Source organism: Colossoma macropomum, unplaced genomic scaffold (assembly GCF_904425465.1).
Source record: "Colossoma macropomum unplaced genomic scaffold, Colossoma_macropomum, whole genome shotgun sequence".
Taxonomy (NCBI): domain Eukaryota; kingdom Metazoa; phylum Chordata; class Actinopteri; order Characiformes; family Serrasalmidae; genus Colossoma; species Colossoma macropomum.
Genome location: NW_023494784.1, coordinates 15,463,301 through 15,490,734, shown reverse-complemented (window position 1 = coordinate 15,490,734; position 27,434 = coordinate 15,463,301). Strand labels below are relative to the sequence as shown.

The 27,434-nt window shown below is 39.5% G+C and overlaps 1 protein-coding gene across 7 annotated transcripts in view; it reads right to left on the bottom strand.

The window, feature by feature from the left end:
- Positions 1-14,718, bottom strand: part of satb2 (SATB homeobox 2) — a 67,289-nt gene extending 52,571 nt beyond the window's left edge. For 2 of the 7 annotated variants that reach the window (XM_036576210.1, XM_036576296.1), the window contains exons 1-2: positions 8,373-9,031; positions 5,612-6,220 (exon numbers count right to left, since the gene is read on the bottom strand). The gene's annotated coding sequence lies outside the window, so the exon portion shown is untranslated. Of the gene's footprint in view, positions 1-5,611; positions 6,221-8,372; positions 9,032-14,636 lie in introns of those variants that run through there. The other 5 variants (XM_036575777.1, XM_036576122.1, XM_036575866.1 and 2 more) reach the window with 4 other exon arrangements.
- Positions 14,719-27,434: the final 12,716 nt, after the last annotated feature.

Below are 27,434 nucleotides of genomic sequence, written 5' to 3'. Positions count from 1 at the left end.
CAGTTTTCTGTCTTTTTTTACATATTGCCCTCTGACTTTTCCCTTCCTTTATGCAGGTGAATTAACTTATATCTAATCTCTTCAGAAACCTTGCCTGAAAAATGAACAACGTATCCCTTACATGGCCAGGGCCTGCCGGCGGGCCCAAAGTCTCATTACACATTTCTATAGCCTAAGAATAGCTGAACTAGTTTGCGCTGAGGTCCCTGTAGTTGCTGAATAATAAGGCTTAGTATGTAATAAGCCTGGGAGTTTAGGGGTTAATGGAAGTTTTGACTAGAAATTAAATAAATGAAGGATGGTCTCTGACTTTGGTACAGTAATGTATGTGCTGAATGGTTCATAAGCAGGCAGTCAATAAGCATTTGTAATTAGCATGAGATTAAGGGGGGAAAAAAGGAAAAAGGACCAGACAGATATATGGATGCCCACACGCTACACAGGTGTGAATGTACTGTGTGGCAAAGAAACACAATTTGTGGCTGAAAGCAGAGGGGTGCAGCGGCCCTTCTGGAGAACATGTTTAGCTTGCTCATAAGCATCTCATTTGATAGTAAAAGATAAAGAGTTGGAGGCAGGACTTTATTACAATTGCATGTGTGTACACACACTCGCACACACAGGCAAGAACATACGTGCATGCACACACACACACCCGTATACTAACCACAGAGCAGTCTCGCTGCTCTGACACTTCCAAGGACCACACACTGACTCACAGGAATAACTCTCACAGTTGTCACACATGGTAGACAAGCACACTTAGCAGGACTGTAAAATACACACACAGATGCACAGATACATACAAACATACACAGATACACACAGACACAAGCACCCACCCACATGCTCTGATCTGTAGCCTACACTGCACTGTCTAAAAAGGTACCATATAGGTACAATTTTGTTCATCAAATAAGTTGCAAGGTGCATATTTCCACCATTTGTACCTTTTTATTACCTAAAGCTTTAAAGGGTCCATATCATGAAAAACCTAGTTTCCCTCACTTTTTGAAATAAACAGCTTGAAGTAATACATAAACACTAAAAGTTTAAAATCGTACCCAGACCATATGGGAACTAACAGCCCACTTCAAATTCACTGTTTCTGTGACATCACAAGAACCAGTGCATTTACATATCTGATCAGAATAGAGCTCATTCATCTGTATATGGGTCTTAAAGGTTTAATTCTAAGGAATAAAGAGAGGTTGGAAAATGTCCAGGTTACAATATATTAGGAGCATTTCGGTGCATAAACAAAATAAATATTATGGCTGAAAAAATAATATACAACTAAAAATATAGGGCCCTTTAAAATAGAAAGATATAATAAAAAGCCTGGGGTCAAAAGAGGGTGTATGCCACTTAAAACAATATAACTGCATCAGGTACTGATCATGTACCCTTAAGGGTAACACCCCAGCAATAGTTTAGTACCTTATGTTATAAGAGCGTACTAAGACAGCAAAGTCATTTTTGAATATTTGGGAGCCCTAGGCAACATCGGATTGAGTGGGGAAAGCCCTACACCCCACCCGGCGCCATGCTATTCTTTTGTACACCAGAATAGAACAAGAATTAATACTAAATTAATCTTGAGAAAGAAACAATGTAAGAAAATCTCTGGATTCACTGTACTTTTGACAAATAATTTTGAATAGTTTTTTAATTACATGCTCAGGGTCCCCTGGTGGCTTAGGGGCCCTACAGCTTCTACTGCTTATAGCTAGAAACGGCCCTGAAAGGCAGCAATATCTATCAGATTGTGAAGTGCTTTTGGTGCCAAATGGAAAAGAAAATTCCACACCACTGTAAATAAACTAAGCGCAAAGGAGCTTCATCTCTACTTAACATTAATTCAGGATTAAAGTTGAGAGTGTTCGGAGTTCTATTAATAACATGTATTCTAGATTAAATTCATAAACAACAAAACTGCACAGCATTTAAAACTAAGCACACAAAGTCTGCATTCTTATACCACTGAATTAAATAGCTTACATAGAAGAATGAAGGAAAAACATCTAAAACCTCAACGAAATGTAATTAGCGGATAAGAAAACTAATGTAGATCTAAAATAAACTAGATTAAGATAAAACGAGGAGAAATCGAATAGCCTTTGGCTTCATGCAATAATGGTTGTGGTCTTGAAACAGAGAAGAGTCTAAAAGAGGGTACTGGATGATACTGCAGCGTAGGGCTTCATTTGAAGGGTGAAGCAAGGGTAAATAAAAGACAAAAATCCACCTTTGGAAAAGTGCCCCCCTACTCCCTTCTTACATTAATGTTCCTTTTTATCACCTAAGTCATCTACACATATTTTAATTTCACTCATACAAGGGATTTGCCCTAGAGGTCATTGCAACCCACCATTTGGCTTGCATTTTTTTTAACCGTACGAGCAGAGAATGTAGACATAAGCTAGAGTTTAACACTGGGGCTGCCTAAAGACCAGCAGTGTTAAAAAGCCAGTCTGCAAACTAAAGCTGAAAACATACCTGCTTTACTCCATTCAGTACAACATGAGGTTTTTGTGTTTGCTCTAAATCTGAGGCTGGATGGCAGAAGAGGCTACTGAGGAATAATGAGAGGTCTGTATATCAGATAAACCTCTCTGCTGCTAAGATCAATTTTTCTATTTTTCTATTTTGTCCAAAGAAGAAAGAAAAAGCAACCTGCTATGAGGCCAAGTTTATTCGAAAGAATATTGGACACAGTACAACTTCAACATGAGCTACGGTTGCCATAAACATGTCTTTTCCCCCTCAGGCTTAAGTTGCAAGAGTGGCTCCTCAAATACAATTTACTTTCATGAACGTTTCTTGTATGACATAAACTGAAGTCTGAACTGACAGGAAAAAAAAAATCTCACCTGTAACATGATACCAAGTCATGCTTTCACCATGTGCTTTTGCTTTTTAAATTTGACCTATTTAGACTTCTTGAGAGTTTGAGTCACTATTAAGCAGAGAAAAGTAAGAAGTTCCTCAATTCCACAAACTGAAGTACATTATTGATGGATTTTTCTGCATATTTTTAAATAATTCTAATCAGGTATAGTTCTCTAGGAATATGTAATTTTAGACCAAAACGATCCCAAAATAAGAAGAATAGAGTCTAAAATATTTCAGTTTTACTGCAGTTTACTGTAGAACTTTTTTTTGGAAGCTACTTTGGTAGTTTTAGGCTGCTTTGTCCTCCTCTGATAATAAAAACAAAATCAAACTTTTATGTTCTGGCCTCCACGAAAAAGAATCCCTCCAGATTATTGTAGACCCCAGATTTTGACCGTTTTGTTAATTAATTTTTCTAACTTTATAAAAACGCTCCTTGTGCGCTGTTTTATTTTGGAGGTCTGCGCGATTTTAATGAATTTAATATGAACGTTTTACAGTTGTGGTTGTTATATATTATGCTCTATTATATGTGATGAATCTGTTCAACGTTGTTAAAATTGCACACGTATTTAAGCAGATACGTAAGAGTTTTCGCTACGTTGTCTTTATTTCGCTCTCGCGCCCTCAGGCCACAGAATTCAGATGTTCTGATATTTTGATAACTCGCGCTGTTTCTCTTTTAACTGAAGTTAAGTCATACGACATAATCAGCGTTAAACCTCCGCAAATGCATTCAAAACCGCCAGAGATACGCGATTAATAATGTATTAGCCTATTTAAGACTTTTATTATAGAAAAAATGAACACTGTGAAATAATGAGTGAACTGAATTAAATTAGAGTGCCTGATAACTTTTAATTGCCAACAAAACCTTGCAAATTCATCCACCTGATTTCTATCAAAACAAAAAAGATCCAGGCGCAACAACAGTTAAAATGGCCTGATTGCGCTTTTACAGGTTTCACAGAGATCACGAAGCCAAAAAGACTCTGATATGGCATAATTATTTAAATTGCGGTGTATAGAGAGAGAAGATGGCAGGAATGAGTCTCATTGTACTCTACAGTACTAAAGCAGCGCTGAGAAAGTTGTGGTGGGAGATAAAACAGAATCAGAACTAAATACCAAAGAACTGCACAAACTTTACACTTTACGGTCCAAAATGGACTGAAAAAAAGAGAAGAAAGAATCCAAACACTCTACTTTCTAACCCTGCATGTCTAATAGCGTGTCTAATGACTCATACACAGGGCTCGCGTGTGTGTGTGTGTGTGTGTGTGTGTGTGGTAGGCGGTGGTCTTCACTCGTTCATGTGGTGTTAATGTGAGCGCTGTGTAAAGAAGAAAAACTCCAGAAAAACTCTCCTGACTGAAAGACCTTAAAGCTGATAAAGGATGAAGAGCGGAGTGAAGTGAGACATCAGACTAGGAAGGTGTCAGTATTCAAATCAGCGCTCAAAACACTCACAGAGTATATGAAAGAGGAAAGAGCGGCTCATTCTGTCCTGATAAAACCACTCCAGCATTCAGCTTTACAGCCCAAACACCAGAAAACGAATAACACAACTGCTCAAACCAGAGCGATAACGGACTCGTCTGAGGGAGTTTCTACGGCATGTGTGTATACAGTGATGTCATGTTAGTTGTCATGTATGTATGATGTATGATGTAGTTAACGTGTTTAAAAATCTTCACCGAGAGTTTGAGACAGTGTTTTTTGGAGAATCAACTTGTTGTAGGTCCGCGTTGAATAATTCACTTAACAGAAATCATCCACAGTTAACAGTCTGTATTAATCAGTGCCGTTTTCATTTCAATTAATTTAATGCATTTAACTATTCATGTTATTTAAAAAATATTACTATTATTGTTATAAATAATAATAATAATAATAATAATAATAATAGTGATAATAAAAATAATAATAATAATAATTATTATTATTATTAGTAGTAGTAGTAGTAGCAGTAGTAATGGCCTATTATTATATTAATAATGCTTCCGTAATAACAGCATAATATTACACCAAAACAACAGCAACTAATAATATTTATAATAATAATTAAAATCAGCATTATCATCAACATTTATAATTTTGTCTACTCGTCTCCTGCATACTGTATCAGAATATAGCTTCTTTAAGTATTTCAAAAATATATAATAATCTAAACATCACTGATGTATGGGAGGTGATTTAATGTATTGTCTGTAAATTGTCGCTGTGTAAGTGTTGTAGAGAGTTTCAGGGGCAAATATGTGTCAGTTAAAGGAGCAGATTTACGAGCCCAATTCATTTCTAACATCTTCTTTAAAAAGGTGATGTTAAGGGAAAAAAGTTTTCCACTTCACTGATGCCTGCAGTACTTGGTTCTATGAACTGGAACATGCATATCAGTCTAAATAGCACAACTACAACAGCTTAACGAAGTGACTGTCAGTCCGCTCAGCTGTAGTCAGTCTGCTCAGCTGAGTGACTGAAAACAAGCTATGAAGCGCTTTAATGTGGAGCAATATAAAAATATGAGCGCTGAGTGCGGAGCGTCGCGGAGCTCGACGAGCCCACAGTCAGTCTACGAGCGGACTGAACGTTCTCTGAGAAAAGACTGAATTTAGTCTGAAAGCAGGTTTGTGCGGGAAGCAGCTCTGTACAGCAGCGTTACTGCACACAGCAGCAGAGAAGCTGAGAATTAAAGGCAGTCTGGAGGTGAACTTACTGCTTACGGCGTGCTGGTACCTGGACTGGCCGTCGACAGGACTTTGTCCATTGAGTAAAAGTAGAGAATCCAGGGCTGGACGGGGTCAGCTGCGTTCCACTCTGCACTGCGACTGCAACTGAGAGGCGGCGAGTGGACAGAACTGGAGACAGAGCAGAGTGTGTGTATGTCTGTGTGTATGAGAGAGAGAGAGAGAGAGACAGAGAGAGAGAGAGAGAGAGAGAGAGAGAGAGAGAGAGAGAGCTCAAACGTGCCAGAGCCACTATTTCCCGGTAAGGATGTGTATGCGTGTGTGTGTCCGTCTCGTGCCTGCAGCGTTTCGCCGGTCTCGGCTCGAGCTCTTCAGCCTTGCGCCGGCGACAAACAAAAACGTTAGAGAGAAACTAAAGAGGAGCTTCTCGTGCGCGCACGAACAAACTGAAAGACGCAACTGCAGAGTTCGACCGACCACAGAACAGCATGAGAGAGAGAGAGAGAGAGAGAGAGAGAGAGAGAGAGAGAAGACACACAGACAGAAAGAGTTAAAGAAACACCGCGGAGGAAAAAAGGAGCGAGAGCGACGGTGAGAGTGTGTCACTTTCAATCCTGCCGCGCGCAGCACTGCTCTGACTGACAGAGAGGGGGAGTGGAGAGAGAGGGGGGGTGAGAGAGGGCGGAACAGAGCGCAAACGTGGAAGAGACAGAGAGAGAGAGAGAGAGAGAGAGAGAGAGAGAGAGAGAGAGAGAGAGAGAGAGTGAGAGAGAGAGAGGGAGGGAGGAGAGAGAGAGAAACAGAGAGGGAACGAGTCAATTCATTAATTCCCTCCATGTCCTCTGCGTTGGCAATAAAGCTCCAAACTCTGACCCTCATCACTTTATTTGGTCTTCGCTTTTTCATTTTCGCTCCGTGATTACGGGGCTCTTATTGAGGCGACTGAACGGCCTCTCACTGTTTCAGATTAATGTGCTTTTAGTGCTCAAACTCAGAACTTCTTCTCTCATCAGAAGCCAGTCATGCATTTGGCTTCAGGTATATATTTATATAATAAGCATTCCGTCTTTATTCACTGCCCATGTCTGAGAGTGATGAGAGAAAAGGGCAGTGTCGTTCTGGACAAGCTGGACACGGGACACTTTCAGACCAAAATTAAACAGCTTCAAAAGCATTAATACACAGCAGACGAAGCATACAGTGTAAAATACGAGCATGTAACTAAGGGGCTCAGATCTCAGACTGTGCTAATAAAATACACAACAGTACCTCCAGAATTAAAACCTAGTGATCCATTACCACCTGCAGTGTCAAATAAACAGCTAAGGAACACCTAGGATGTTCATTACAGTTGGACACGAATGAACACCGCAGATTACGTTACAGGAGCTAATTCAACTCTATTAGAGGTCTAATTCAACTCTATTAGAGATCTAATTCAACTCTATTAGAAGTCTAATTCAACTCTATTAGAGATCTAATTCAACTCTATTAGAAGTCTAATTCAACTCTATTAGAGATCTAATTCAACTCTATTAGAAGTCTAATTCAACTCTATTAGAGATCTAATTCAACTCTATTAGAAGTCTAATTCAACTCTATTGGAAGTCTAATTCAACTCTATTAGAGATCTAATTCAACTCTATTAAAAGTGTAATTAAACTCTATTAGAGGTCTAATTCAACTCTATTAGAGATCTAATTCAACTCTATTAGAAGTCTAATTCAACTCTATTGGAAGTCTAATTCAACTCTATTAGAGATCTAATTCAACTCTATTAAAAGTGTAATTAAACTCTATTAGAGGTCTAATTCAACTCTAAAGGCATTAAAATATCACTGTATGTGTTAATACAAGTCTGTAGTAATGCAACACTGTAGACATTAATACAACAATATGTACCATTACAGCTAGAAACGTGTTCAAACACCACCACTGGCCTTAAAACAAGACGCTCATGCAATACATGTTAATACAACGTTATAGGCGTCAATACAATATTGTTTTAATACATTATAGGCTCCAAAACAATACTATAACTGTTAATACAACACTATATACGTTCATTTAATCCTGTAAGTGTTAATACAACGCTATATAAGTTAACGCAACACTACAGCCGTTAATACAAAACTATATGTTTCAATACAACAGTATAGGCATTAATATAATATGTTTTAATACACTAGGCGTTAATACAATACTGTAGGTGTTAATACACCATTGTAGTGTTAATGCAACACCGTAGACATTAATACAACTCTAAACGCGTTCATTCAATACTGAAGGAGTTAATACAACACTGGGGATTTTACTGTATGGGGTTATTATATGTTGTACTTGCCTACCAGCGTATGTGTTACCTAATGGTTAATGAACTTTCTGTTTATTAAACAAAATTAAACATTTACTTTCCACAATAAAATGTGATCGTTAAGTGAGTGAAACTCTGCATGTCATGTCTGAAGGAAAGACTACAGTAAAGAGCACAAGAAAAGAGTAAAGTGAAGCCTCTTCGCTCAAACAACAGACTGCAGCTCCGGCAAAACGAATGAAATGAAAAGATGAAGTTCTACCGATTCAGAGCTGCATACTGAACCTCGCTCATTCATTCCCACCTGACTATAACAGATCTGAGCCGCCCTTCTGAAAGGTCTCAGGCTGTCATAAACACACACACACACACACACACACACACACACACACACACACAGAACAAAACTGTCGGCGTAATGCTCGCGCTTCTTCTCTCCGTGTCCATAAACATCTCCTCATGCAGAGCGCTCTTACCTCCTTCAGCAGAAGCTCACGAGAAGATCAGTCTCACTGCAGGGGCCGCTCTGCTCCCCAACGCTCGCCCCTCTGTGTCTGTATGTGAGGATGAGGATGGTAGTTGTAGAGGAACTGATGTGTATGAGGTTGTGTTGCAGGTTCAGCTCTTCCAATAATCCACCATCAGACTTGAACCCCGACCTGCGAGCCCTTTTTTCTGAGATGTGTAAACCTTATTTTGCTCTCTCTCTCTCTCTCTCTCTCTCTCTCTCTCTCTCTCTCTCTCTCTCTCTCTCTCCTACAGTAAAGGATCCAGCTGGATCCATCGCGATGCTCTCTTGCTCTTCTCTTCTTCACAGTTTCAGAGGAATTAGATATTACAAAAAACCCCATCAGTAAACGCGGGTGAGGTGATGTTTCTCTCTGGCCAAATTTCGACCACAGTCTAAGCTGTGATTGGACAGTAAAGCTGATAGAGACACTGCGCTCATTTCTGGGTTAAAACTGCTAAACCAACAAGTGTGTGGTTTCTGCAAGAAAAAAAATCCGCATAAACGAGCTTTTCCTCGCGCAGTTAAAGTTTCCACAGGCACGCTAAACACTTTATCAATTCACCAAAACCCCAACTTTAAAAGTCGTTTGTTTTAAATTAATTCGCATCTGAATGAAGGTTTCCTGACCATAAACGGAAAAAATACTCAATTCATTTTCAACTAATTATTATTATTATTATTATTATTATTATTATTATTATTAATGCTGCGATTGTTATTTTTAACATAATAATAATAATAATAATAATAATAATGATAATATTAACAATAATTAGGTATAATAATAATAATTATTATTATTATTGTTATTAAAATTCTAATTCTAATAATAATATCATATTTGTGCGATCAGTGAAGAATAGTAATTTCTTTGATTTCTCTCTGACTCATTCTCTTGTTTTCGCGGTAAAACATCGCGCTATTTTCAGAGCTACACGCAGCACTACTGAGCAGTACTGAAGCCGTGTTGTAATGAGTTTATGTTCCAGTGAGATCTGAATCCGCCATCTAACACAGAAAAGAGGCCCTTTTAATCGTTTAATCTCAGAGACTTCTGTAATATTTATAAATAATTCACCATCATCCGAGACACCTGCAGCTTCAGAGCTACACCGGGGCAAATTAAGAGACTTACAGTAACGCCAGAATAAAAGTGTGCACCGACCTGTGAACCAGTAATACAGTTCAGATCGTGCTTTACTTCAAATGTTCAACAATTTTCCGTTTCTGTTTTACGTTTTTTTTTTTAATGTATTGTTTGTAAATGTATTTATTGCACTGACTCTCTTCAAAATGAGGATCTCCCCATAAAAAAAAGCACCAGCACGGAAAGGACCAGAGAGTGAGGAGTGTTCCTCTGGGTTAAGAGGGGCGTTAGGGGAGGATGTTTCTGCGGCTCTGCGCTGATGAATTATTGAGCTCTCCCTCTTCTCCCTGCACTCCATTTCCCATTTCTTGGGGAAGTTTTGGGGATGTAAAATCAGCTGACTGCCTCGCACTGCAAACAGTTTCGGCGGGGGCGGGTGCAGAAACGCCGTCAAACGATTAAAAATGGATCTGCTGCAGCGAGCGGAGCGGCACAGCAGAGCTTAATAATGCAGAGCCGCTCGCGCTCCGGCGACCGCCGCTCCGTCCGTCAGTCAGTCTGTCTGACAGCGCGATCACCGAGCCTAAAGCGCAGCTCACCTGCAGGTAAATCTGAGGCCGGGGCTCCGTGATCACACACGCACACACACATACACAGCCCTCCATCCTTGAACACTGAACATCTCAGTCAGTCATACTCTCAGGTCCTCTACTGCAGGCACAACTACACAACTACAGTGTACACACACACACACACACACACACACACACACACACACACTCACGACCGTCTATCATAGGGAGAAAGGAAAAAAAACTGGATTATAAATACAAGACAAAAACCCAATAAGTATGCAGAAAAGATTAAATATAATATTAAATAATATAATAATTAAAGAAAACAGATGTTGATGTCAATTCTGCAGAATTACCTCTTCCTAATCTGTAATCTATAATCTCTGGTCTTAATCTGGGGACAAATATGTGCGCTATTTAACATGCGTCATCGGTTACACATACATCATCCTGAATGTACAATATCTGATATTTTTTAATTTTATACATTTGCATAAACTATGAAAACAAAAAATATGAAGCGAGTCTGAACATTGTTACTGGACTGAGGGGAAACAGCGCGACCCAGCGGACAGTTCAGGAACTACTGAACACAGAGACAGAGAGGGGAAGAGAGAGAGAGAGAGAGAGAGAGAGAGAGAGAGAGAGACTGAGAGAGAGAGAGAGACAGAGATTACATTTAATTTTATCTGATATTCAGTATTAAAATCAGTAAAAAGTTACTTAATAAAGAGTGAAAGAGCAGCGATTTAACGAATGTTCAAATGTTTTAAGTTATTTTGGTTATTACTTTTATACGAGAAGATAAAAGCTTAAACAAAATTCTAAATTATTTTCAGACTATGTAGTGTATATATATATATATATATATATATATATATACATACATTATTATTATTACTATTATTATTATTATTATTATTATTATGTCATTTTACAAAATTCGTCTTCCGATTGTCTACAAACAATTCTAAATACAATCGTGTTTTTAATAACTGACTGCTGAGAAAATCGGAACAGAGTGTAAATATTAATATTAATTATAAACATTAAAGTTTTAAAGGTTTAGGCTGTAAACTGTGCTCTGCTGCTGAAACGCTGATAAACTCAGCAGGACATCAATATTTTAGAAGATCGGTGTCGCTCAGAGGAGCGCAGACTTCACACAGCCACACAGAGAAAACAGGCTCTCATCTGCAGGAGGATAATAATAATAATAATAATAATAATAATAATAATAATAATAATAATTATTATTATTATTATTATTAGAAGAAGAAGAACAGCAAACAGCGCTCAGTCTCCTCTCATCTCTCCACTGATTCATTATTTACTTATTATGCCTTCATTATCATTATTACTGACATATGTAATAATAATAATAATAATAATAATAATAATAATAATAATAATAATAATAATAACCAATCTTATTTTTCTTCTTATTCTTATTATTACTAATAGTAGTAGTGTTGTTATTGCTATTGCCATTATTATTATTATTATTATTATTATTAAACATATCACATTCTCATTTTTATATTCGACTCTAAAGTCTGTCACTGAGTGAATCTAAGTGAAGGCTGGAGGTGAGTGTGAGGAGCAGCTCTCCTGACCCTCAGTGTGATTAGCCGAGCTGAGTGTAACTGAGTCACGGCTCAGCTCTGCTTTAATCAGAGTGGAAAGCGCTTCAGCTCTGAGCTCAACATCAGCAGCGTTCACTAGCACAAACACACCAACCCCTACATTATAAACAGCACACTTCAAACCATCAAACCAAGCATTAATGACTTCATCACAGTGAAGTCACGCCGTGCTCAGCTCCACTCACTGCTCCTCTGCTCCTCATCATCAGCCCGCATTAACGAAGACACCGATGAACTGAACTGGGCGCAGATCTAACGACCCCTTCTTTAAATGAAGCCTTTTCTCATCTGTCTAACAGTAAACAGCGTTCAGTCTCCTCTCATCTCTCCACTTAAGCTTCAACAGACTGATTCATTATTTACTTATTATGCCTTCTACATTATCATTATTACTGACATATGTAATAATAATAATAATAATAATAATAACCTAATAATAATAAAAATCTTCTTTTTCTTCTTATTCTTACTAATAGTAGTAGTGTTGTTATTGCTGTTGTCATCATTATTATTAATACTTCTACTACTACTGCTATTATTATCATTGTTATTATTATTGTTATTATTATTATTATTATTATTATTATTATTATTATTATTATTTGAGTTGCAGCGCTGGAAATCGGCGACCATCAAGCTCTGAATATTCCCAATTTTAGCAGGTCTATTAATAATGTGTGTCAGCCTCAATTAAGCTTTCTAATTATGTAAATTAGCCTTAAAATTACGTTAAATTCTCTCAGAATAATTTTGTGTTTTGGCGTATTTGAGGCGCGTTGGCGGCGCTCACAGCACGAGTAAAAGCTGCTGAACTGTCCTGATGTAAGACGACAGCGCTGGACTCAGAATTTAGCTCTCTATGAATTACGGTCCGCATTAAATGACGTTAAAAAGTTGCTAACGGCCTGAAAGCGGGGCGCCTCATTATGGGTTCAGGATCGCGCGCACATGCAAAACGGCCAATAAATGTGAGACACTCAAAACTGTACACAGCGCCGCTGATATTAACAGCACAAACCGACAGATTTATTCACGAGGACTCGCTTGCCGAGGATTCAGCGCTGTTTCTGTAGAATTAAAGCGCTTTTCCTTACGCCTTTCCACACTGAAGACCACGAGCCCTGCAGGCTGTACTGAACGTGTTGTTTGCCTGCATGGCTTTTCTACCTGAAATGAAATCCGTCTGAGCCAAAAGGCCTCAGCACTCTGCACTCTGTCACCGGGCAGCTCTATTTGACAGTGGGAATTATCTGTAAATACTTCATTAGAGTGTGTATGAGTTCGCCCTTGTGCCTTATGCTCTACCTCTGCTGAGATTTACAAATGAGAACATAAACAGTGTCCAAAAAAGAAAGCCAGCTCGGCTCTCAGAACACATGAGGGGCTCTTACTAGTGTAATCTGCCCACTTACCAGTCCAGGTCAACCTTAGTGGCTAGGAGTCAAGGTCTGCTCACATTTAAAATTTTTCTCTTATGATTGTTTACGCATTCATATTCTGTGAAGACTGAGGAGAATGAAACAAGGGAACTGCTTTTTATGTTATCTCTTCATGGCTTTGCTACACTAAAAGCATTTTTGCAAAAATAATGAAAAACATGCAGAAAATGCAACAAAACAAAAAAAATTTTGTTCATTCTAAGTACTTTTTTAACAGAATGTGTGCTTTTCTAAGTGGCCAGCTGTGCACAGCTGTGATGGACACTGACCTGACAAACATGGTCCTAACTTGCTATTAAGGGATTGCTACTGATTTATTAAAAGGTAGAACATTTTCGGATTAATCTGTACAGCATACAGCATAACATACCTTTTTAAATAAGCAACAAATGCAACAAATATGCACCATGCATTTGGCAAACCTCTACTCCTGGCCTACCTCCAGTTGAAATTGCTAAACTCTTCACAAGTTCTAGTCAAAAAACAAGCACAGAGTGTCAGAATTCCTTCCTCAAGGTGGAGAGATTGTATAACTGAATCATATAGCACTACATGCCCACTGCATGCTTTCAAATACAGTAACTAATAAAAAAGGGCAGTTGTAGCTTTTGTTGGCAAATTTTGCTTTTACTTTATTTAGAGTTCTTGCCCAATCTAGTGCCTCACCTTTAATAAAATGCCCAAAGATCAATGCTCACATTTATTTGGCTGTTGTTTTATTAGACCAGCTTTACATTCAGAGACTTTAACCTCTGGCTGAAATAGCTTCACTGTTTCCTCTCCCATAATAACACTTCAACCTGAGTAACATCTCAGTTAAACTCAAGCAGAGACATTCTCCTTCCTAACTGTGGGGTCCATCTTTCTGAAACCCACTGCTAAAGAGCACAGGAACCAGTCACCCATTCGTCTAGACATTGAGTCAACGTTGACTTAGACAGATGCACCAAACTAAGAGAGAGAATGTAAAGGCTGTTATCATCTAATGAAGGGAGTTAGTGAGGGGATAGGTGGAGTAGAACTGTTTATAGCAACTGATGCTAATGCCATTGGTGGCGTCACTAACTTAACAGGGATCGAAGTCCGCAGCCCCGGTCTTAGAGACCAGGACAACAAATAAACTCCTAACTCGTGTCTGAGTCCTGCCGTTTATTGACAACAAGCTCAGACACACAAACCGCCTGAGTGAGCAGCAATTTATTGCCGCAATGGACAGCAGTGCTGATGCTGACCATGAACCCGAACAGCATGTCCAAGACCTCAGCTGAGAGCCCTAGTAAAGCTTCAGAAGAATCAACGTCATAAGATCAATCGCAAGGCAAAGAATTCCCTCGTTGTGAACCTCTCGGCATGGAGATGAATACAACCAAAATGTAAAACATAGAATGAATGTTCCATCTGAAATGGTACCTCAGACATCCTGTTAGACATCCTGTTTACAACCAGATTTCAAAAGTATTGGGAACTGTGCTTATTACTCACCAAGTTCTATTAGAGTGCGAGGGCGTCTAGGGCTTCATTGCACTTGCCTACGCCATCTGCCTTGTATGCACTTTTGTTGAAAGCATGGCTGACAAGAGAATGGCCTTGTGGGTAAACGAAAAAGGGCACACAACTTCAGTAACCTGAATGGGTGGAACTAGTCATGACAGTCAGTGTCAATCATTTACTGCCATTCAACCAGGGGAGCCATTCGCAGTCTTGGGAACGCTGCGGATTTGCTTGACATCAAGCAGGTCCATCACTAGCAAACACACCACAATACTTGTTTTTGGCCACAAATTGAAACTGATTCGGCGTTCTATTATGATGGAGTCCACGAACATGACGTTTGAGGTTGATGAAAGGAGGTTGACGGGGGAGTGGTTGCAGAACCCATGGAGGAGGAGGAGGAGGAGGTGAGTCTTCTTTCAAACAAAACCGATATTTGTTTAAGTAGAGAAGGTCATAATCAGTGAGCTGCATCTAGTATTAAACATTACTGATCCTGGCCTTTTACGTTCTAAATCTCCATTGGCACTGTGAAGTTTTCCAGAGCAGTGGAATTTCTGTGGCCAGAGAGAGAGAGAGAGAGAGAGAGAAAGAGAGAGAGAGAGAGAAAGAAAGGGCTGGAGCCAGGTCTGTTATGCTCTTATTAAAACTCCAATCATGTCTGAGCACTCTGGACTAAAGCAACCTCCAGACTCAGCTCAAAGCAAGATTGAAACATTTGATATGTCTGTTTCCTCTACAGACTAGGTTTTAGTTTTTCCTTTGTATGGCAATACAAGTTTCATCAAAACAAACATTCATTTGGCTGGAAATCAACTGCAATGATGTAACCTACACTATATATTACGGTGATGGACCACAATATGGGAATCACATCAATATTGGCAGATATTTCCTTTTAAAAAATTACCATTGGAAAGATTTGACCGATACATCACACCGATATTTTATGCTGTATTTGTTGTACTGGAAGAGCAGAATGTTTAGGTTACACTGGCCTACTGTGCTAAAATGTCTGTATTTTATTAATTTTACTGCATTTGTAATCCTAGAGAAAAAAGGTTACTTTTCTTTGTAATGCTAATCTACTGCAAATTTCTATGTTTTATAAATGTTTATGCATTGGCATTAGCAGAAATATGGACCACTTTACTGAATTAGTTGGAATTGGGGTCCTACATTTAAAAAAATATTTAAAAAATACAATTTACAATTAAGGATTTTTACCTCGGATATTTACAAGGATTGTGTTATGGTGCATTTGAACCCAGGGCATTAACAGAGATAGTAATGAGCTAAACATGTACAATATCATCATTTATAGTGAACTTTCTATTTAGAGGGGGCTGCCCCAGACCTTAGCCCCTAAATTTTAACCTGTGATAATAATACTTATTTTTTTTGCATTTTCCTAAATTTTCTTTTATAGATCATTTTGATTTCATTTAAAGCAGAATGATTTTAATTTTTTATAAATAAAAATTCAGTCAAAGAATGCTGCCCCACATTTTCATGTCACTACTTTTTTGTCCTCTCATCCTGCATTGTTTCAAAATAAATAAATAAAAATATATAAGGTCACACAGTCCACAAATTATGAGTCATCATTCAATAAATGTCAAACCATTTATCTAACCCTCCATAAAAGTTAAACAGTGCTCTGTAGCTTGGTCGGCTAACTTAGCACTAACTTAGCGAGCAGGTGTCACTTACTACAGTACAGGCTTGCAAGTTTGGGACTGTAGCATTTTAGATAGCTAGCCAAATGTGCCAATGAAGGTACACACAAATAGTGGTTGGCCAAATGTGCCAAAGAAGGCACGCACATACGGGTACTCTGTGACTCCAAGCACTGTTAAATTGCTCAGCATGTCTCAGCACTCTACTAAGCTTTTTGTCATCACTGTGTCAAATTAAAGCCACATTGTGACCAAATTTACACAGAGAAAGGCAGTCAATCTGTCAGAATAACAGATCTCAGCTAACGTTGGCTACCTAGTTCTTTTCACCTTGTACCTTTCAGCTTGAAAAGAGTAAGCTGTTACTGAGGGAGGAAACTGATGCCAAACATGATTAATGATGGTATATGTTTTATTTTTTTTAATTTATAAATGTATTTAAATGTAGAGTGTACAAATGAATTTGAACTTAATGTTTATCTGCGCTCTTACCGAATGCATGCTATTGCAGTGGTCTGATACATCACACAGTGGCCTGTACTTTTTGAGCGTTTTTCCTGGCTCTGATTTTGCCCCTTTTTCTATCAGCGCCGCCTATCGGTGAGCTCCCACACAGCCAATCAGTGAATCCTACTAAAATATATGGGTGAAACGTGTTTATTTGGCCGTTCAGATGTGAAATAGACATTTGTCACAACATCATTTTGAAATACTGTCATAAATTTGAAATACCATGGTATACCATACTACTGTTATACTGCCCAACCCTAACTTCAAACGGCTTTTTTTTTAACTTGGCATTAGTAATAATCTAACAATACATTTATCATGCCAACTACATCAAGCAAACAAATGCATAACTGAATTCAAAGGCAATTTCCACAGAGTTTTACACTTCTGTGTAATTAAATTATTAAGATATAAAAAAGTGTTCAGATAGGGTAGATGTGAAATGCACCATTTTGGAGTCAGTATTCTTCACAGCTATAGTGATAGGAGCTAGATAGTTTTAATATATTTAAAAGTCATTCATGGTGTTCCAAGGTCAAAACCTTCTCTCAAAAACATTATAAAATAACATTTCAGGCATCAATCCACATATTTGTAAACAGTTAATGTAACGGCTTTCTGTGCGGGAGCTTTTAGACTTTTTAGACGTCTGGTTCCCATCACCCCAACAATTCTGGCTTTCTCTAGAATAGAGCATTTCAGACCAAACCACTCTGAAAGACTGTTCACATCTTAACCATTTAACTATGCAGACATCATGAAAAATCAGTTCCCATTTCATATTCTTCCACCTGCTGACAGATTTGAGAAACGTAGATGAATGTCATGTGAATGTACTTGCAACAGTTTTTAAATTTTTCAAATGTTTTATTATTATAATTTAAAAATTAGTATACTTCCCGGGTATAAAGGTGGGTCAGTTTGTGTCTGTGTGTGGCTTTGAAGTGGTATGTGCAATGGCGATCTGTGCGACGTTGTGTAAGGGGCTCTGAGGTCAGAGGTTGCGGTGGTCCTGTGATCCTGTGTTTGTTATTGCTATGCTGCCCTTGGTCAGGTTAACACAGCACGGCCCACTCGGCCTTCTCCCCGTGTGCTCAGGGGGAGGGGAGGGGGGATCACCCTCTTAAATGTGTTGATGGGTCCCGGGGTCGCTAATCTAAAGTGCTGAAATGTTATCCCACTAAGAGGAGGGAGTGCGCCAGAGCACTCCCACTACTACAGCAGTGAAGAGCCACTGGCAACAGCAGCACCCCAGGCTAAGTTACCGCTCAGCACATTACCGGCAGCTGAAGGTAGCAGACGTGTTTTTAGAGGGATTCTGCCTGGAGAAATAAAGGCTGGCTGCTCTGAGTTCAATAAAATATTTTGGAATTTTCACCTATATAAAGGCACCTCACATAAAGACACTGTGACTGTTATGGATAAACTAAATGTATGAATGAATACCTTGGGTCAGGTGGGTTGGCATATGGGGGAAAAATTCCTGCTATAAAAATTACATGTGAAATGTATCTCAAACATCATTAGCCTTTTCCAATCCGAAGTGTTTTCTTTTGCATTTATTAGACGGCACCCCTACAGAGGTATCAAAAGCATTCCGTCCAGCTCATTCCATCTTGTCCAGAGACCTCAGTGGAGAGACACATGCCTTTTGCGTAAACACTCCAGCCACGCTAGCACAAACTGCTAGATTTTTAACAGTCAGGAATAATAACCACAAATATCCATAAAAGCCCACTTGAAAAAATATATATACAAAGTTTCTGACCTATGTAAGTTTATCCTCCAATAACAATGAATTCAGCTGGCTCCCATGTCACTAATGCCAGCTGGGGGAAATGGATGCACTGCATTAAAAGTGACTAACCCAAACACGGAGCAGTTCGAGGAAACCTAATATGCATTATCATCTATAAATATAATACCTTCGGAAATTAATGAGCTAACGTGTTCACGACTGTCCACGTTGCGCCTCAGACATGTCTGTCTTTCTGCCTGTCTTCGCTTTAGCATGTAGCGAAAGACGTTTTTGATGTATTAAGGTCTGCTAAACTGAGGGCTTCCCCAGGCCCAGGGGACTGCCGCCCCCTCCCCCCAAACCGTTCTCCTGGCTCTTCAGTAATTCTAATGCAGAACACATTGAGGGCCAGCGCTCAAGGCCCAGGCCTGCACCCAGGCAGAGAGGGCTGAGAGAGCCAGATCAGCCACTTAATCAACCATTATTTATGGGGCTCGGTGGTTTAAATCAACAAGAGCAGGAACTGGGGCCAGGCCTTATGGGTTTATAACTGCTGTCAAAATAATCACATACAGATATATTCATCAGAGCGCACACCAGCTCTTTTCGGCACTCCACCAATGCTAGCCTCGACAACCGCCCCCCACACACACCTCCAGCACACCCACAACCTCTAGTCATTTCTGACATTGTCTTTCTATTATCCTACCTCTTGCTGACCATTTGTTACACTCTGATTTCAACATCCTCGCTCAGGAGCTCATTCTTTTCTTCTTGTTTCTTCTCCACTCTGTCATTTTCCCCTCACAAGCTCCTCACCCCTCCTAATCCTCCCCTCAGCTCCTGTCTGTTGAACCCACAGCCCTTGGAGCGAGCTACCAGATCATGATGCCAGTGCCAACAGAGCCACAGCGTGTGACAGGAAGGGCGGTTGGAAGGATGGAGCAAGAAGGCGGGTGGAGGTAGGACCAGCAAAGTTCTGCGGATTTCAAAACGAATGGGACGTCTGAATGAGTAATACATGACAAATGGATCTGGCTGTTTTGGGAACAGAGGCATTAGCGTGACTGGTTTGGCACTGAGGAGCACGAACGGGAATGACAAGAGGAGAGAGAGAGAGAGAGAATAAGAGGGAGGGAAAGCGTGAGAGAAAGACACTGGGTGGGAAGAGATAAAGCCGGTGAGAGCTGAGATCGTGGGTGATCCAGATCCTTCCATGTGTCATTAATTAACTTAATAGCCTCCCAGCTATTTAGATGACAAAAACTCACAGATGAAGGGTGGGGTGGTTTGATCCAAATGCAGGCACGCAAATTAATGGTTAGACAACCCGCTCAGTTCCAGTTTAGTATTACACCCTCACAGGAGGTGTTTATATCTGACACTGAATGAAATGACTGATATTAGTTCACATAATCACTATGATCATGAGCAGAGATGGGTAGTATTTATGTCGCGTGTGTTTAATATAGTGTTTTATTAAGCTTTCCTTTGAGTCTGAAATAAACCATGTTTTTTTTTTTTGTTTTTTTAACATGCTACAGCTCAGACCAGCATTTTTGTTTGTTGAAATACTCACACTTTGTAGTCTATAATAAGCTTTTGAAAAATGGATAACACTGTAGAGTCAGTGCTGAGTGACTGACTGAGCTAGTGGAGAGTGGGGCACAACCTATCACATAACAATGTAACATGGATATTTTATGTTGTTAAGCAGGTTCGAGTATTTGGCTACCTCTTCGTATTCCCCTAGTAACCTCATCTGTGAATTCCGACAGCAATTGGAAAGATATTTCTTGAGATTCACTCTTAAGACTGTTTTTGTAACATAAAAATAACTAAACTTTTTTCATTCTTTTTTATTTAAAAAGTTTGAAAGAGCTGCAGAATTCACACCATTATAACTTTAATTGCTCTGCTGGTGGCTGTAGCACTATTCTGAAGCATATAAACAACTCAAAGTGAGAGCTGGCCAGGGTGAAGTGCAGTTTTGACATGGTGGGGTTAGCTGTAATGCAGTGTTGCAACTAAGCCGCCCAAATCAAACAATAAAAGAAATCCAAAACACTTCATATAAAATCAAAACAATTTTTTGGAACATTTTATGCACAGATTAATCAAGGATGCACTACAAATATCATGTAAAAAATAATACTAAAAATACTGTGCAAAATTCTGCCACGCATTGTACGAACTCTCAGACGGAAACAGACCTTATTTCCCAAGCTCCTTTGGAAGATCACGTGACTTCGAACTTCCCTTCTGAATCGGAGTCCGAAGTGGACTCCATTACCCACAAGTCAAGCGGGGATCTGACTTCTGACAAGCACTCACAGACCTATCAGCGCTCCCAATCTCCTGAGTATTGACTGGCTTCACCTGTGTGTCTATGTCATATGATCCGGTTAGAGTAGTATATAAGCCCAAGTTTTAGTTAGTATCAGTGCGAGGTATTGCTTCCCTGAGAACTTACTGAGCATTATTTCTGATTACATGATTCTGTTTTTTGACCACTGCTTCGTTTTTGACTCTGCCTTTTGCCTGTTCCCTTGTGTACTGTTGCCTGGTATTTTAGATCTGTGTTTTGACTATTTTGTCTGCCTTTTTGACCTTGTCTTTTGTCTTGCCCCATTGTTTTGTTTGCCTCGTGATATGATCACTTTCGTGATCTTTTTGCACTTCTCGGTTTTGACCCACGCCTGTGTTTTGACTACATTTTTGCCTAGTGTTAATAAAACCAATCTTGTTAGTTTTATCCGCACGCGTCTGGATTCTGCTGAATGGTTACAAATTCAGTGATCACCCTTTCTCCTATTTAATTTACACAATAGTCGAAAAATTAGTTATTTATTTTTCAGAGTCAGGAAAAAAATGGAAAACATTAATTTAACAATACTGCCACTTAAACCGTGAAGCAATTTCTGATGTGCACACACACTATTAAGTAACATGTGCATACACATCAGTAGACAGAGCCTAACTACAGCAATAACATGTCAGTGGTAAAGGAGGACAAGCAGCAGTAAAGATGCTCATTGCAAAATCTGTAAATCTGTAACACCAGTATATTGTGTAATTTTCTGTTAAATATATGTTTTATATTTTTTTCCTGGCTCTGAAAAATAAATAACTAATTTTTGGGGTGATACACTGGTTGGAATCCTTCCTAATTATTTAGTTTAACCAATATGTCACAAATAAGCCAGATAACACAACATACATACAGTGCAAAACACGCTATCAGTATCCCTGAGTAGCTGAGTTAGGCATCTTTCCCTCACCTCCCATTGTGTAGTCAGTTACAGTCTGAGTTAATGTTATCAAGGCAGCGAATGTTAGAGAGAAACGGTTGATCTCTTGGAGTAATGACAACCTAAAGGCTGCATGGCCTTGATTTAGCCTTTAGCATAGCCACTAGTCCTGCCTGTGGTGTGCCTTCGTGGGTTGAGTGCATCAGACAGAACCATAGTTACACATATCTTCATGCTAATCATATTTATTTTGATGCATATATTTTTCTGTATTTACATTGGAGAGCTTAAAAACATGGACATAAATTAAAAGTGTTTACATCAATTTACCATTTCATGATGTACCAATCAGCTCTTAGTTGTGCATAGTCCTAACATTCCTGATAGCTCCCTCTAATCCAACAATTAGAGATAACTAAAAAGTGATCAAGTGAAAAGATTATGCACAAAAGGTCTCAACTACGGTAGAATGATGTGAGAAGGCCAGGGTTGAGGGCTGTGACCAACACTTTTTGCAGGCCATACGGCACCTGGTTTCTCTCAGCAGGGTTTTTGAGACGACTGTGAAGAAGGAGGGGTGTGGAGGGGAGCCGAGGGGTCTTGTCAAGGACAAGGCCAAAGGGATCTCTGCTTTTTGCAACAGGAGGTAGAATTGCAGCTACAGGGTGGCTTGCGCCTGCTGGCTTGGGGGTCTGCCTGGAGCCTGCGCCAAGGGGTTGGATAACTGATTGGGTTCTAATTTAGGGGGGTAAGTCTGAGGAGACAAAGCCCCTGGGAGTCTGACACAGGAGCCCAAGAGCCCTGCTGACTGACAGCCTCTCCAACACCAAGCCAGAACTGGACAAGGAGGAAGGGTGGAGGGCAGCAAGGAGAGAAATGAAGGATAGGCAAACGTAGGGAACGAGAGCAGGAAGTTCTGATTTATTCTGAAAGCCAGAGATGCATGGAACAGAACTGCCGGGCCAGATTATTACACAAAAGACCCCATACAAGCAATAAGGTAAGTGTTATTTTCCCAAACAAGGATCCATAAGATTACACGGACGCATAAGATTACTCTGCCACTGAAGGGTGTTTACCTTGTTTTTGACTTAGACTGATGGTGGTCATCAAGGATAGGGTCCCCAAAGCTTTTTTAATGGTATGGTCATTAACAAACATACACTCATCATGCTGGACACAGTAGTGCAATCACTCACTCAACCCTGGATGTATCTCTACTCTAACTTGTTAGTTGGAAGCCCTAAACTGTCAGAACTGTTTACATTCGCTGTTCATTTTCTCAAACATATTTGACGAAACACCATGGCATAAACTAAACTGTCCTGATACTATTTGTGTTGATCATACAATGAAAGAAAAAAAAAAAAAAAACTAATGTCCATTTCTACTCACTGTGATCCACTGCTGGGTATCATCCCGATCCAATCAGTGGTATCATGTTAGGCTGATCCTGTAGGCAGTTAGTTGGCGAAAGTACATATTATTATGCCCTCTTTTTGACTAGTCCACCATTGTCCCAATTACACTGTAATGGCCATGGTCTTGATCTTGGTATGGGCACCCTGGCACCTGAACAAGAACTAAATGCTGTTGGGAATAAAAGAAAGCAAACATCAAACGGGATTCCCGTCTATATGCACTTTTATCTAATCTACATGCCTGAGAATGAGTTGAACTTTGCTTCTTAGATGGATAGCCAATGGCTTGGTTTCAATTTCAATTTAATGGTTTCAATTTAATTTCAATTTCACCGGAAAGTCAATCAGTGTAGAGACATACCTGGATAGAATAGTTTATGAAAGTGTTCATATGTTCATGAGTTTCGGTGCAGATTAAACTACTAAAAAAGAAAGGCCAACCCAAGATTTATGGTGCATGACATCCCTTCTTAATAGAAAATAATGGCCACAACTTACTAAGGCGTGGGAATGGGATCCTAATGGGTGGCCATGAATTAGTAAGGTGTAGAAGCAAGATAATTAAGTTATGGCCACTACTTAGTAAAAAGTGAAAACAAGATAATTTAGTTATGGCCACACCTTGGTAAGTAAAGGGAACAAGACAGTTAAGTTGTGGACATGACTTAGGAAAGTACAGGAATGAGATAATTAAGCTGTGGCCACAACTTAGCAAGGCATAGGAGCAAGATAGTTAAGTTGTAGATATGATTTAGCAAGTTTTGGGAATGAGATTAAGTTGTGATACTTAAGTCATGGCGACAACTTACTGATCTCACTCTCACACCTTACTAGGTCATGGCCATGCATTAGGATCCCACACCCACGTTTTAGTAAGTTGTGACCACACATTATTTTTATTAAGAAGGGATTCAAAGTACTCAAGTACATAAAACCTGTGTATCATCTTAAGCACTGTAAACCATCCAATCAGTGGTATCAGTCCAAAACACTGTTACTGAAACTTTGAGTATCAGTCAATCCCAATATAGATCTAATATTTCTTTTCTTTACATTTCTGCAAAGCTTTAAAATGAGCTATTCTTAATAGAAGCAGTTTACTTTAAAAGGCTATCAAGCACAAACTACTTAACTACTCTACTACACAACAGGAAAAGATAAAATCACCTCACACAATGAGAGAGTGATATTTCAGGCTTACGGTACTGGATTATGTTCATTCTTTTTTTCCCTCCTATAACTGATTTAGCATTTTCTGCTGACGTCAGTCCTATACCAACCATTGATACGGAAATGATACCTCTACCTTTAAGGTGTTATTGTTTACTTTATACATTACAGTTATTGTTAACTTTACTGGATATGAAAATGGTGTCTACCAAAGTGTTTTGGTTGCATTCATGATGATATTGTAAAATAAAGATGTTAGAGCTTCAAAACATGCTTTATTCAGATATTAACTACTGACCCTTCAACAATGTTTCCTAGGAATTTTAACTACAAACTGAAAAATATGCTAATTTGAATGTACTATAGCCATGCTGATGTACACATGGATAAAAAGTCTCACCAATGATGTCATGTTTATTTGTAAAGGTAAAATTTTACTAAAACTAATCAGTACCTGACACACCTCTGCACTCAAGGTTCAAATCTCTACACCTTCTCATGTGAGCTTGGTTTCAGGGCCACAGTTCTCGCATGCATGCATGCATTTGCTCACATACATATACACACATATACACACTCTTCCACTCAGGCAGAGGAAGCTCTGTTCGAGGGCCCTGCCTGCCCAGCATCAGACTAAGTGCTCCTGACAGCCGACCGCACAGTTATTAACTGTGATCCGCCGCCACAGGACCCGGGCACCGAATGGGCTCCTTAACCCACACAAAGGCCGCTTTCAGAGCACCTCTGCCCTCTGCACCCCCACACTCTTACTGTACTTCATATGCACATACATTTTGGCCTATTCAGTTTTTCAATATTATGACTTATTATTCAGTAATTATTATGAACTATTTGGTGACTACTAGGAAACTTATATGTGAGGTAGTTCTGAGAGTGAGAAAACGGAAGTGTGGACCCACATACGGGTTCCTTAGCATTTAAAAGATGTTTCTTAAGGTGTCCTGGTTGGAAAACGGCCCACCTCCTCAAACTACCTAAATTCCTGTCAAATGGTCAGGTAGGTGGAGTAGAAGCTGGAATGTAAATTCACACTGACGTTTTATCACTATGGGAAATTACAGCATGACTAGGAAGATTTGTATACATCATTTGTGCTCCAACCCTTGTGTCAAACAGTCTGAGAGCTTTCAGTCAAGTCCGGTGGTCTGGACTCTCTTTTTGTGTCTCTGACTTCGCCTGTCGCTGCAGCTCTTTCATGAGGATGTGGACGCGGCGGACGAAGCAGCGCATTAGACTGTGAAATTAGGAAGGGAGTGCACTCGAGATGTTGTGAGGAGGTCGGTGAAGATCCATAATGACAGCTGACTATGTTTAGCTCCCGAAAGTATTTCAATAAACAGCAGCATCGTCCTCACTCGCAGAAGGGCTTCGGCGCTGGCTGGAAAAAACCTCAAGCTGCATTTTCCTGCCCTCGCTTCCCATAATTAGAGCCCACAATTCGCTGTTAAATAGTTGAGGCTTTTATTTATTTTTTAAACTTTTTGCCTTTGAATCAATGGGATTCTATATAGTAGTGTAGTGCACAATGGCCACCCCCAGTCGCCTTCAAAGCAGCAGCGGGCTGAGGACACGGCTGACATATATTATTCCACACAAGGGCTGCCTTTTGTTTACTTCAAGCTCCCTGCCACAAAAATGTAGGATTTGTCCATCAAGTCTCTCTTTTGGGTTGCTTTTTTCACCCCCTCCCTGCTGCGCTGGTTTGCGTACTGATAACCACACGCAGATGAAATGAATGACACACTGTCTTGTACACTCAACACTCAAAAATGCATCCTGTTCTGGAGCAGGGCCACACAGAGGGTGTGGATGGAGCGTGTGGAAAACGTCTTGACTGTGACAGGACAGGCCACCATCCAATAATATAAAACTGACCTTAATAGTTTAGAAATTGCAAAGAGAAGCTGACAGGTTACACTACGTTAGGGAATCCTCTAGTGCATGGCTACTTAAGAGGTGCAGTTCAGAAAGTATCACCAGATAACCCAAGCCATCAAAGCCATTAACGTTTGAAGGCCTAAGCTTTGAATAACCATTTCTCTCTCTCACTTTTCACTCTCACTCTCTCACACACACACTAAAAGTCAGACCCCATTAGCACAAAACTACTTGCCAAGGCAGTGTAAGCACGGCTGCCGGGAATGCTTAACCCCCTGATTGTGCCATTAAACTTCACAGCCTGCCAGTGCCCCTTTGAACCCTGGGCTCAATTCACTCAGCAGAGTGCAAGCTCCAAGTTCATTTCACTTAGCGGTTCACATCCTGAAGACATGTGGTACCGAGTTTAAAAGCGAGCGTTAGCGAGGACAACATTGCCCTCATGTGGCCACAACTCCAGTGCAAAACAAAGCTAATAGAGCTCAGCCTAAGCTCAGAAAAAGACCTCTCCTGTTCACACAGTACTTATTTAACAGTTATACTTTCAATTGGCTTACAACTAATAGTGTATAAATACATCTGAAAGTGGCAATTCAGCTGCAACAATTTTGGAATGTTAAAATCAACTGTAGTAATAAAAATAAAATTCTTTACTTACTTTCACACATATAATTCCAAAAAATAGTTTTTATTCACTAGTTTCATTTGTGTATTGAGGGAAAATAAGTAAACCAAAATAATCTGATAAAATGGAATTAATTTACAGAGAAATTTAAGATTTTATAATGCATCAAATCATTTCCTAAAGAAGAATTTCACACTCCTTTCCAGGGCCATTTCTTTGAGACCCTGACCGACATCCTGCTTGGGGGCCCACTAGCACCCCCATCTTATTAATCTGTATGTGATTATGAAAAATAAAGAAGAGGATGTGTATTTATTTTTACTTATCAATCAACAAAAATCAACAAAATATATCACTTGACCACAGGCGCCCAAACTTTTGCATACAGCTTCATCATAGTATATTTTGTTACTGTTTTCTAAAAGTAATAAGCCACTTGAGGACTTGTGTTACAGTTCACATTGTACTAACATCACTCTTTAACTGTGGTAAAAAT